The 14948-nt window shown below is 33.1% G+C and overlaps 1 long non-coding RNA gene across 1 annotated transcript in view; it reads left to right on the plus strand.

Moving 5' to 3' along the window:
• Positions 1–1532: 1532 nt before the first annotated feature.
• The window catches only part of LOC149130846 (uncharacterized), a 75184-nt gene continuing 61768 nt past the window's right edge, over positions 1533–14948 (plus strand). The window contains exon 1 of the long non-coding RNA XR_016238593.1: positions 1533–2891. This is a non-coding gene — a long non-coding RNA (uncharacterized LOC149130846). The remainder of the gene's footprint in view (positions 2892–14948) is intronic.

The following is a 14948-nucleotide window of genomic DNA, read 5'->3' on the forward strand; positions in this document are numbered from 1 at the left end:
GTGTGTGTGTGTGTGTGTTTATGCGTGGTAAGAATTATGTTTTTGCATCTCTATTTACGCATATATGTACGCACGGACATATTGGCTAAAACTGCTGAGAGCCGATATTCCAAATCTACTAGAGTCATCAAATTGGTAATATATCATTCTGCTACGACTGATGGCATCTTCAACAAGATGGTACTTGTTAATTATGAAATATTTCCCTCTCACAGAATATCATAAAATCACAGGCAAAGAACACATACACACATACAAGCGTCCGCGCGCGCGCGTGTGTGTGTGTGTGTGTGTGTAAATGTACATATATTCATATATACATATGAACACAATATATTGTACGGTGTCGAAATTGTAAGAACTTTTCGTTGGTATATGATGAGGGTTTGAGTATGTCTGTGTCAATTTTTGTGTTCTTGTTCTCTGTATCTCCACTAGTTTCCTCGTCGACATGTCATCGTCGCCAAAGAATATATATATATATATATATATATATATATATATATAAAATTTATTAATGAGGGTAGAAATTGATATTAATCAATTAAAACCAGTGGTCTAGCATATTAAAAAAATCCGAAGATTAAAATTATATTACATGCAAAAATAAGAGGAATGACCAGCAAAAGTGGACTCCTATATGCTAGAAATAGATGCCGAATCATCTAACCACGAAAAAATGTTCTCAGGTCGCTAATCTTTTACTGAGAACATATTTCTTCGTGGTTAGATGATTCGGCATCTATTTCTAGCATATAGGAGTCCACTTTTGCTGGTCATTCCTCTTATTTTTGTATTTTATATATATGTATATATAGAAGGTCGTGTTGACGCTGGTGGAGATTGATGCTGGTTAGTAGTAATCGTAGAATCGTGTTGCTGATGTGGCGGCGTCGTTGGTGGTCATCGTTGGACGAAGCTGTTGATGTGTCGCTGGAACTGCTGTTGCTGTCGTGTGGTACACGGAACAGATCTCAAAGAGATATATACATATATATAACGAGAATTTACAATAAAAATCAAATGATGAAGACGGGTGTGTAAACAACAAACGGATGTATTAGTTTAACGCTCGGGAAGTGAGAAAGTCTTTTACTTTTGGAGCCTACGCTCTTCGAAAGAAAGGAACACAGAAATAAGCAGGGAGAAAATAGAAAAAGGATAGTGGCTAGCGATCCATCATGGCGAATGCCGGACAAGGTCCCACAAGTTGCTTACCTACTAGAAGAGGACCTAAAACCGTCGGTTAAACTATCTTTAACAATGATAAATTAAACAGAAAAACAATCTTAAGCAGGTGAAGGTGTTAAACAATGTTAACCATCCAAATACAGCTCAAGACCAAAATAAGTGTAAGACCGACGATGACAGTTCTATTCTTTCTTTGATATACTGATATCCAAACAGTGATAACATATTTTAGTTTCTACAGTTTATGTAGAATTTTTTCCTTTTTTAGGTGGTATAGGCATTATAGGTAATCTTCAAGTTTAGAGGGTTAAAAAAAAAATTCAAGGGAAGTAACTCCGTACATCTCTGTTTATAAATAAATCACACACGTGATTTGATTGACGTTAGGGTTAGGGTGTGATTTATTTATAAACAGCTAGAAGAAAACGGATAATACTGGTAAGTCGTTCAGTTATTTCCCTTGAATATTTTTATTTATTTTTTTTATCCCCCTAAACTCGAAGATTACCGGCATTATATATCTTTCTACAATTTGAATAATTTTAATGCGCAATTAATTCGAACGATTAAAAATTGTCAGCAAAATAAGTTGAAGACCGTACCAACAATATTTTTTTTTTAATTGAAAATTTACGACACAAATGAGCAACGAACAAAAAATTATCATTAGTATCCAGTTCTATTGCCATTATTTTCAGTTACGGCCTTACAACGCCAGGAAATAAAGTTCAACAAATGAGCGCAAAAATCACTTAGAATGTTCTGTCATAATTCCTCAATGAAATTATATAATTGGGATAAAGTTGTTGGTGTTTTTAGCATGAAATCTTTTACAAACATAATTTTTTGTTAGATTCAAATCCGGTTTCTGCGGAGACACTCAATAACAACAGCATTATTGCTCTAAAATAAATCCCAGTGGCATCTGATTATTTAAATATAGCAGTACACTTTCGTTTACTAATTGCAGATAGCGTACATAGATTAGTCTGCCTCTGCCATCAACGTTAACAACTGGACCAACAACTAAGCTGTTGAACGCGGTCCACCCAATTACCCCGCCACCTCTCGCTTGCACTGTTTCCTTGAGACATTTAGGATGGGATTCTTCAGTTGGACGGCGTCTAGCACGAGTCTTTCCGTAGAGAGAAAGAGATAGATAGATAGATATACATACATCCATGTATATGTATACATGTATACAAAGTTAATTGCAGAATAAAACCGTTAGGTCATCGACTCAAAAAGCCGTAGCCCACCAATGACCACATATAAGAAGTACAACATAGACCACAAAACCAAATTAGTAGAGGGAAGTCAAAATTTTTATACATAAGAATAAAAATCGATTAAAAATAGAATAGAATAATATAAATAAATAAACTGCGATTAAAAAGGTGATTGAAATTAAAATGTGTTTAAATTAGTATTAATTTAATTAATATCAATTTCTACATTCATTATCTAATTTTTAATTAACCATGTTCTCTAAACTGTAAATTCGCTGCAGAAATTCATTAATTGCAGAGTCCTTTCCGGCTTCGGCGCGCCAAAACGAAGACATTTGAAATGCACCCCCGCCCCCCACCAAGTATAATTGGTACAACTTTATGCATGTCTTCTCTTGAAAGGACGTCTCATGATTAGTTCTGTGGATTACATTTTCCAGACCGTCACACTGAAGAGTTGCGGGCATTTACGTAATGTATCTTTTCTTTTGTCTTGCAAATCTTACGTTCTGGCGTTTGCCGAAATTTCTTGAGAACAATTTTCTCCATGGTTTGACCATTTAGGGTCATCTTCTAGTATATTAGGAATCTACCTGGCAGTTATTCCTCTTTATATATATATTACATACATTGATATTTGTCATTACCTTTTAATTATCATTTATATTTGTCTTTACTTCTTACTTATTTTTATTTCTTATCCCTTTTATCTTATTTCTCTACTTTTATTTATATGTTATTTAATTATACTTTATTGTATTTTACTAACATCTACAACTCATTAGTTAAATTCATAAGTATTATAAAAAGTGTCTAACTTATTAAAAGTACTAGTAATTTGTCTCCATCCTTTCTTCTATAAGCTCATAAAGCCCTGACGAGATTCTGCCCTATATATTTGGAAATGATACGAATTCTTAACATATGACCATACCCAAATACCTAGAATTACGTATCACCTACGGGCATGAATCGAAATATATATGTATGAATGTTTATGGCAGGTGTTTACCATTATTTTTGAGTTTTACAATTTATAGTTTACTTGTATTGTTTGTATAAAAAAATTCAAAATCTTTATATCATACAAATAAATTATTTATACATTCATAATTCTCCAATTTCTTTCTTTCAATATATGTATATATATATATATATATATATATATACACACACACACACACACACACACACACACACACACACACACACACACACACACACACACACACACACACGTGAAATATTATTTAGAAATTTTGGAACAGGACCAGCAAGCTCGGGAGAGGGTATAAGTCGATTGAATTGATAAGTCAATTGAAGGTGCGTTGCGTAGTGTTTATGGTGTTGCGCTTATGATGGCTAGGTCGTGGGTTCGATTCCCGTACCGGGTTGCGAGTTGTGTTCTTGAGTAAAACAACTTCATTTCATGTTGTTTCTGTACAGTCGGGTGTAAGTGGGTAACTCTGCTATGGTAGTCTTCCCATCGCTGCAAAGCAACATATGCAAATCTAGACCCAAGATCTACACTTCGTTTCATGAGTATAGAAATATATACTTACTTTGCTGCACGTATTGAATTTTGTTTCTCAATATATACTACAAACACACACACACACACACACACACACACACACACACACACACACACACACACACACACACACACACACATTATATAAATATATATGTATCTACGTGATTAGGCGCCACTCGATGTTCGTGCGTGTCTTAAGTTGCTAGTATTTGACCTGGTTTTCTCTATGTATCCGTCCTGTTTCCCTCTCTAACTATAGATCTCTCGATACGTCACTCAATCTTCTGGTCATTCCTAAGAGACACTAATGCATATTTACTATGTAGATTGTGCAAGTTCAAATATTTACATCTGGATGTCTTCAGCTTGTTTGGCAATATTCGATTTCCATTCTTTACTTTTTTTGATTTTTTTTTCAGCTCTACAGATTTCAGTATTCCTGCTTTGCTTGTGTGAATATATGTGTATGCGTATATGTCTAAGATATAGCTAGAGATACATAGAGAGACAGATAGAAAGATATATATATATTTGTTGTATATTCTCCCATATATATATATATATATATATATATATATATATATACACACATACATGGATATACATGTAAATATATGTTGCAATGTACGCAATTCTGAGCGAATATATGATATCTCTCTCCCTCTATTTCTCTAGAGAGAGAGATCGTATGTGTCTGATGGTGAATGTATAGGTATGTATATGGGAGAACACACATCCATATATGCATATATACATGTGTGTATGTGTGTGCATGTATATATGTATATATATATGTCATTATATAGCTATAAACATGGTTACATGCCTACAAATAGAGACAGTCACCTACATATTCTTGCACATACGTAAATACACATGTAAACGCCTCCAGTAAATACGCACGTATGCATGTAACCGAATGAGTATCCCAACCGAAAACGGAAATGAGACAGTAATAATGTAAACCGTTTTGAAGTTATGTTATCGAACGTTTAGCATTATAAGTATTTGTCCTTTCCGTGTCCAGCTTATGCATGATAGCAACAAGATTCCATATGTCACTACAATTTCTATGCATTGTCGTTTTCATATTCGTTTCCTGTCTCTTGTTTTTGACAATTTTATCTTGTATACCTTCGATTATTCGATTCTCCTTAATATTGTTGGCTTTCGTACGTCGGAATAATCTTTATATACTCTTTTACTCTTTTACTTCTTTCAGTCTTTTCACTGTGGCCATGCTGGAGCACCGCCTTTAGTCGAGCAAATCGACCCCAGGACTTATTCTTTGGAAGCCTGGTACTTATTCTTTCGGTCTCTTTTGCCGAACCGCTAAGTTACAGGGACGTAAACACACCAGCATCGGTTGTCAAGCGATCTTGGGGGGACAAACACAGATATACAAACACATACACACATACATATATATATATACATATATACGACAGGCTTCTTTCAGTTTCCGTCTACCAAATCCACTCACAAGGCTTTGGTTGGCCCGAGGCTATAATAGAAGACACTTGCCCAAGGTGCCACGCAGTGGGACTGAACCCGGGACCATGTGGTTGGTAAGCAAGCTACTTACCACACAGCCACTCTTATATATTCTTTATTCCTTAAATAATTTATTGTCTTTTACTCTTTGACTTGCTTCAGTCATTTGACTGTGGCCATGCTGGAGTACTGCCTTTACTCGAGCAAATCGAGCCCAGGACTTAGTCTTTGTAAGCCTAGAACTTATTCTATGACTCTTTTGCCGAACCGCTAAGTTACGGAGACGTAAACACACTAGCATCGGTTGTCAAGCGATGTTGAGGGGGACAAACATAGACACGCAAACATATATACACACACACATGTATGTATATATATATATATATATATATATATATATGACAGGCTTATTTCGGTTTCCGTCTACTAAATCCACTCACAGATTTTGGTCGGCCTGAGGCTATATAGCAGAAGATATTTGCCCAAGGTGCCACGCAGTGGGGCTGTACCCGGAACTGACATAGTTTTAAAACTTATCCGAAATAGGGTGGCTAATTCGCTGGTGTAATGGTAACACACATAGCTGCGTTAACAAACGGATGTATGTTCGAGTCCAACGCTTATGAAAAGCCCAGTTTTTTCTGTCGAAGTCATATATGCCCCATTATTAGACTTTCTTAGTCGTTGGTGATCGCTATAAGCTTTAGGCTTATCTAAATACCATTATTGTTATTTACACGATTGTAAAACTTGGCACTGTATAACAAAACCATTCGCAGATATATGTATATGTTTAGGTAAATATATATGTACGGGTGAGTGGGAGAATGTGGCACTGGACGCATTTATTGGGATTGGCATATATTATTTAATAACAGTTTAATGCATCTGAAATCACCGCAGGTTCGTCAAACCGCCAGGATATATTTTGCAAATGTGGCTGCATGCATGAAGTATATATATATATATATAATGTGTATGTGTGTGTGTGTGTACATAAATATTTGAATTAACTTATATGCACTGCTAATATACTGATAGCCTCGCGTCTACATATATACATACGAATGCCTACATTCATACGAAGACATGTATAAATGCCCTCATAGATAGATGCAAAAAACATGTACGTAATATAAGCATATACATGCATACATGACTGCTTCAAAAACACATACGTATAAATATTCAGTAAAACACACATACACAAGCATACGCGTAATCTCTCTCTCTCGCTCTTTCTCTCTCTCTCTCTCTCAGTCTTAGTCCCTATAAAAGGTTATTCACATACGATTACAGTTCTAGTTCAGCGCTAACATAATTTCGGTAGTTTTCCATTCCTCGGCAATTAGAGAAACCGCGTATTTCAAAGAACGAAATGGCGTTGGCTGTGATCACGTTATCTCTTATCAGTTTCGCAGTGCAATTACACCGTCATGTGTTGCTTCAATAAAAGTTGATTATATAAGAGCTAATATCCTGATTCTATTATCAGATGATAATTAATGTTGGAGAAATATTACATAACACATCATACAGTGTAGGATTTAATTAATTATAGATAGGAAATTATAATATCATGTATGTAATGGATGAGTACATACTATGATATATGAAGTATGAGGTACTACACACTTATATGGACTTAATAGGTATTTTCTAGACACGGTGTTGCGTAATATATAAGTGCATGTATATATATATATATATATATATATATATATATATATATATATATATATATAGTTACATGTAAATATATATATATATATACACATTAATATAGTTACATCTATATACACATATATATATATATATATATATATATATATATACGTAAAAAATACACATGACATAAACACACATATATACTCATATCTACATATATATATATATAGAGATACACTTGTATATATATATATATATATATATATATACACTTGTATATATATATATATATATATATATATATACACTTGTATATATATATATATATATATATATATACACTTGTATATATATATATATATATATATATATATACACTTGTATATATATATATATATATATATATATATATATATATACACTTGTATATATATATATATATATATATATATATATATATATAGATACACTTGTATATATATATATATATATATATATATATATATAGATACACTTGTATATATATATATATATATATATATATATAGATACACTTGTATATATATATATATATATATATATACTTGTATATATATATATATATATATATACTTGTATATATATATATATATATATACTTGTATATATATATATATATATATATATATACTTGTATATATATATATATATATACTTGTATATATATATATATATATATACTTGTATATATATATATATATATATATATACTTGTATATATATATATATATATATATACTTGTATATATATATATATATATATATATATACTTGTATATATATATATATATATATATATATACTTGTATATATATATATATATATATATATACTTGTATATATATATATATATATATATATATATACTTGTATTAGATACACTTGTATATATATATATATATATATAGATACACTTGTATATATATATATATATATAGATACACTTGTGTATATATATATATAGATACACTTGTGTATATATATATATATAGATACACTTGTGTATATATATATACACTTGTATATATATATATATATATATATATATATATATATATAGATACACTTGTATATATATATATATATATATATATATATATATATAGATACACTTGTATATATATATATATATATATATATATATATATATATATATATATATAGATACACTTGTATATATATATATATATATATATATATATAGATACACTTGTATATATATATATATAGATACACTTGTATATATATATATATATATATATATATATATAGATACACTTGTATATATATATATATAGATACACTTGTATATATATATATATATATATATATATATAGATACACTTGTATATATATATATATAGATACACTTGTATATATATATATATAGATACACTTGTATATATATATATATATATATATATATATATATATATATATATAAACATACACGTATATGAAAATGAATATGCCAGTGTAAACAAGGAGAAAGGAATTTAGGTTATTCGTTATTGAAAATGATGTGTGAAAATATATTTATCAAAAGTGAAAATATGCTACGTCACACTGAGTTTCACGCCTCCGATTTACTGGCATCATATTTTGAGATCTGATTCAACAGTTTTCGTCCGTTCCTCCTGGTGGCTAACATGTAATGTTTCATATCACTCTCTCTCTCTTTTTTTCTCTGTCTATCTCTCTCTCTTTTTCTCTGTCTATCTCTCTATGCATCTAGCTAGCTATGAATGTGTGTGTGTGTATTTCTATATCTGTTAACCTGTCCATGTATCTAAGTCATCAGTCTAGCTATCTATCTAGATTGCTAGCTGTCTCTCAACTTATGCATATAAATATCTATCTACTTGATAATTTATCTGTCTATCTTATACTACCAATCTGTTTCTCAGTCTATTTATCTATCACCCTGTCTATATCTTCCTTTCTGTCTGTCTGTCTGTCTGCCTACCTATCTATCTTTCTATACACTCATACGCACATGCATGCATATTTACTCATACATATATAAAGACACATATACACACAAATATAGATGCATATGTCTGTGTGTATGTGTGTGTTTGTGTGCACGTGTTATTGTGTATATATATTACATTGTTATATTTAAGTTAACAGACTTCAGTGTCTATCTATCACCCTCAGTTCGGTTGTCCAAAACAATAAACATATACTTGTGTGTGTGAGTGTTTGTGTGTGAGTACAAGTGTGTATGGGTCTGCACGTGCACGCGCATGTTCCTGTATCTTGGCAAGGGGAAGAAATCAGGTTTGATTATTTATATTCTCGTTAATTAAGTAATATAAATTACATCAACTTTTTTATTAATATTTAATATAATTTAATTATGATACAATCATAATATTTTCTCACTTGGTCCAAGCGTGTAGTTAACATTTAATTATATTGAGGAGCACCACGATATATTCTTGCAGATATTCCATAAATATCAAATTATAATTGCTCCAGGAATTAATGAAGGATTCCTTCGATGAGTTCTTAATGATGGTTAGAATTATTGCAAGAAGTTGTAGGCAGTTTATTATTTAGATATATTGACAAGCAGAAAAATTTATATTAGTTGTTATGAATATAATTAAAATGAATTCTATTGAAAATACATATTGCGTTGTGAGTTTTGTGGATGTTTTTTTAATGGTACATCATCACCAATTTCAGCATCGTTATCATCAATATTGGGATCCTCAGCGCAATAATCGTCGTCGTCATCATCGTCGTCGTCATCATCGTCCTCGTCCTTTTCTTCAACATCGTATAATCAACATTATCCTCGCCATCTTAATCGTCCTTATTATGATCATCAACGCATATCAACATCATTATAGTCATGATCCTCATGATTATCACAATATCATCATCATCATCTTAATCATCATCGTCGTGGTCGTCGTCATCTTTATCATCATCATCATCATCTTTATCATCGTCAATTTTAAGTGTGTTATGGTACCTATTCGAACGCCTGTGGTTATCCGAAACCATCTCTTCTCCCTGTATTCCGTCTCTCGCAGAATTTTTGCATGTCACTGAGTGTTTTTTTTTTTTGGTTATTTTTCTGCTCGTCAGCTAAACATTCCTTCTAACTATAGTGAAGATTCGCTCTCGCCTGTCAACAGAGATAGTGACAAAGTGTCTGACAAATTTTATCTTTTTATGGGATAAATAACAGCCTTAAGGAGATAATTAGCTTGGAACCTTTGATTCTGTGTTTCGTACTAACTGTGAATGACTACCTTCCATAAGCTTATAAAAGATATCACTCCCCAGAAACAGTCTGAACTATAAACTAGGAAGGTGTTAGGACGGCGAGCTGGTAGAATCATAACCACGCCGGAGAAAACGCTTAGCCACATTTCTTCCGGTTTTAATTACGGTATTCATATCCCACCAGGGTCACGTTTACTATTTATTCTTTCTGGGTCGGTGAAATTAGCTTACCTTCTCCTCCGAACTAGCTGGACTTGTGACAAAATTTGCAACCAAGTTATATAGGAGTTGAAATTGCTCTAAATATGACGGATAACTCATATGCTATATAAGCCACTGTTTACATACTCTGATTATTATTAAACTTGGGAAATATTGATTAAATATCTTCACAATTGTGATGAAACAGTATAGTTTAATTTTCATTTTTCCTCAGATTATTAGTAAATGAATATAATTTGGTAGCATGTATGACAAATTACTTAACTGCTTTTGATGGTTATGTGTATATGGATAGACTTAGTGTCTTGACAATTCTAATCTCGATTCAGTGATACATCGAGAACAGTATGAGAAAACAGGAGGTTCTCAAGCACATTTCGGTAGAGAAGTTCGATGTTAAACGGACAGCCTTTTTCACAAACAAAGTGAGTTTCCTGGGCAAGAAATATGACCAAAAATCGTGAGCCCAAGATGTCAATAACGAACTCAGGCACCTTCACTAAATTATAACTATGCACATATTTACCAAAATTTTACGTGACCAATTTCTCGAGCATACATTGGCCCGTATCAATTTTATACGCACAATAATGTGTGTGTATATCTATCTATCTATCTATCTATCTATCTATCTATCTATCTATCTGTACACACATATATACGTGTGTGTATGTATGTATGTGTATACATTTAAAGATATAAGCAGAATAAAATCAATTTGCGCGTACACTAATATATTCAGCAATGTAAAATAATAACTACGAAAAATAATTATTTACAACGCGAGAAAATGAACGCACAATTATCTTTTTTTACACTTCCTTCGGTGCATTTCGTTCCACCAGACGCATATTTCGTTCCGTTTTTCTACAGGAAAAATATTTGTTATATACACAACCATTATACATAGCGAACATACAATTAATCACTTTTTTTCTCCATTTATGAGTAGTAGACCTACGTAACATTAATTCATGTCTGGAGTAATTGTAATTAGATAATTATTTTAACATCCATTAGTTTAGATTGTAGTGTTCCATTGTGTGTTTAAATATGTACGCCTACACACATGTTTACATAGCTGAGATGTCAGTGATTCATTTGTTTCACCGAAAAGCACTTACGTGGCCGAGTAATTATTTGTTTAAAAGTTACATAATTATGAGTATTACATAAACATAACTATATTATACATATATATATATATATATACCTTGATAATATGCAAAAGTGTCGTAAGTCCAAAACGTTGCTTTTTCAGACAATGAAAAAAAATAGTTTGACCTTTCCATTTCTTTTTACATTAGCAACAGTTTCAGCTTAACAATAATAATTTGTTGGCAGGCGGCGAACTGGCAGAAACGTTAGCAATCCGGACAAAATGCTTAGCGGTGTTTCGTCCGTCTTTACGTTCTGAGTTCAAATTCCATCGAGGTCAAACTTGCTTGTGTTTGTGTATTTGTCTCCCGCCCCAACATAGCTTGTCAACCGATGCAGGACGTGTTTGCGTCCCCCGTAACTTAGCGGTTCGGCAAAATACACCGACAGAATAAGTACTAGGCTTACAGAGATTGTCTCCGGGTCGATTTGCTCGACTAGAGGCGGTGCTCCAGTATGGCCGCAGTTAAATGACTGAAACAAGTATGAAGAATATGTGTATGTGTGTATATATATATTGTGGAGGCGCAATGGCCCAGAGATTAGGGCAGCGGACTCGCGGTCATAGGATTGTGGTTTCGATTCCCAGACCGGGCGTTGTGAGTGTTTATTGAGCGAAAACGCCTAAAAGTTCCACGAGGCTCCGGCAGGGGATGGTGGCGAACCCTGCTGTACTCTCCCACCACACCTTTCTCTCACTCTTTCTTCCTGTTTCTGTTGTGCCTGTCATTCAAAGGGTCAGCCTTGTCACACTGTGTCACGCTGAATATCCCCGAGAACTCCGTTAAGGGTACACGTGTCTGTGGAGCGCTCAGCCACTTGCACGTTAATTTAACAAGCAGGCTGTTCTGTTGATCGGATCAACTGGAACCCTAGACGCCGTAAGCGACGGAGTGCCAACAACAAGAAACATTGACTTTCATAAATCGTTTGAAAATGAGGGTCCGTATATTTTCACTAACATTGTAAGAGCGTTACGCATTTTTAAAGCTAATTGTAAAACAACTGCTTGAAATATTTTTCATCTCACGGAATATATTATCGTAAGAGACATTCGTTTGACAAATGCTTCTCTCATTATGTACTATGAACATGAAAATTCGCAACTGCAAAGATTTAGTCTTCAGACATTACATAAGATTATCCTTAAGTAGCAACGTTCTTGTCGAGTGGAATGAAGGCTATGAACAATTTTCAGTGTGTAATTAAATCTTCTATGTCTGCTAATGTTCAAAGAAATACCTTGATCCTTTATAACAATTGATGTCTTCTAAATTTACTAGGAATAAAGTGGATAATAAAGAACTGTATTATCAAATATATTGTAATGGCGAAGATGCAGAATCAGCTCCACTCACCTATGTTTCTCTTTAAAACAACGTTTGCTATAACATGCATGAATAATTACGGGTAAACACAAACATGACTCATGCTCACATATGAATATACACGCACATTGATGTTTATATATATGTGTATATATACATACACACACACACACACATTGTTTGTTTTTAGTTTCACTTATTAAAAAAAACAACTTCCCATAAATTTGAGTGGTCAATCGTCAAACAATGGCTTAGGTGGCCGAAACTTCGAAGTCACATGCAACAACGTTCTAGCTTAAAATAAGTTTATATTTATGTGTGTGTGGGTGTGTGGACATGTTATGAAAGACATTTCTAATTGTTAGAACGATTCCACCAAAATGGTCTTAAACATTAAATGGGCCCTTTTTTTTTTACTCCATACACAAATTTCTTGGCATCTGCAGGCATCACTTCAATTACATCAATGATTCTGAAAAATAAATTGAGATGACCTGGCCATATTGTTCGAATGGTGGATGAACGTAGACCTAAACAGCTATTTTATGGCGAGCTTGCAGTGGGGAGGTCGAAACTGACATTTCAGAGTTCTTCGCTTTGAAACCAAAAGAGTTTTACATTGATGGGATTAAATAAATGGAAGGAAGTCATAGATAATCAAGGGAAGTACATTGATGATTAAATTTCAATTTAATATAACATTTGATCACTTGTTTTCTTTATTCAAAATTCGGACAGAACTTATGGGATGACCTGATATATGCATATATTTTTCATTATCAGATGTCCGTAGACGAAACTGTAGTATCTTCATGTCATATTTTCTAGTGTACAAAAGAGTATTAATTGTTTGCCGGTCCTCAATTAACGGTTTTCTCTTCTCTTAGACAGATTGTTTTCCCCCTTGATTCAATCTACCCTTCATTATAAAGGATGGTCGTTGACTCTCCTGAGTTACTCCGATGCATTGACGGGTGGAATATCCACAACTGTAATGATTTGGCTTTCAGACTTTATATAAGGATTATTCGTAAGTAGCAACGTTCTTGTCGAGTGGAATGAAGAATATAAACAATTTTCAAAGAGTAATTAAATCTTCTATGTCTGCAAATGTTCAAAGAAATACATCGATCGTTCATAACAATTGATACCTTCTAAATTTGCTACAAATAAAATTGATAAACGAGAACTGTGTTATCAAACAGATTGTAGTGGCGAACTTACAAAGTCAACTCCACTCACTCTTTAAAGTTTGCTATAATAAGCATTCAGAAACGTCCACAAAAGGCGGCGAGCTGGCAGAAACGTTAGCACGCCGGGCAAAATGCTTAGCGGTATTTTGTCTGCCGTTACGTTCTGAGTTCAAATTCCACCGAAGTCGACTTTGCCTTTCATCCTTTCGGGGTCGATAAATTAAGTACCTGTTACGCACTGGGGTCGATGTAATCGACTTAATCCCTTTGTCTGTCATTGTTTGTCCCCTCTGCGTTTAGCCCCTTGTGGGCAATAAAGAAATAAGAAACATCCACAAAACAAATAAATACATACGTGCATTGACGTATATATTTATGGGCGTGACTTTTCTATTTTTCCCGAGCGTGAAACTAATACACCTGCTTGTTGTTCCTAGACCTGTCTTCGTCTTTTGTTTCCTGGAAATTTGAACTATATATATATTTTAATCCTTCTATACGTTGGATATACAGATTTCACGAAGGGCAGATAGACACCACTATGTTCACACGACGTACTTCGAATGACTCCATTAAACAGGATACTCCAATACGTACAAACTCTGGACAATCTCACTGAATCCTACGACTTTCCCTCGTCTCAGAC

This window comes from Octopus bimaculoides, chromosome 27, assembly GCF_046866305.1.
Source record: "Octopus bimaculoides isolate indiv1 chromosome 27, ASM4686630v1, whole genome shotgun sequence".
NCBI lineage: Eukaryota > Metazoa > Mollusca > Cephalopoda > Octopoda > Octopodidae > Octopus > Octopus bimaculoides.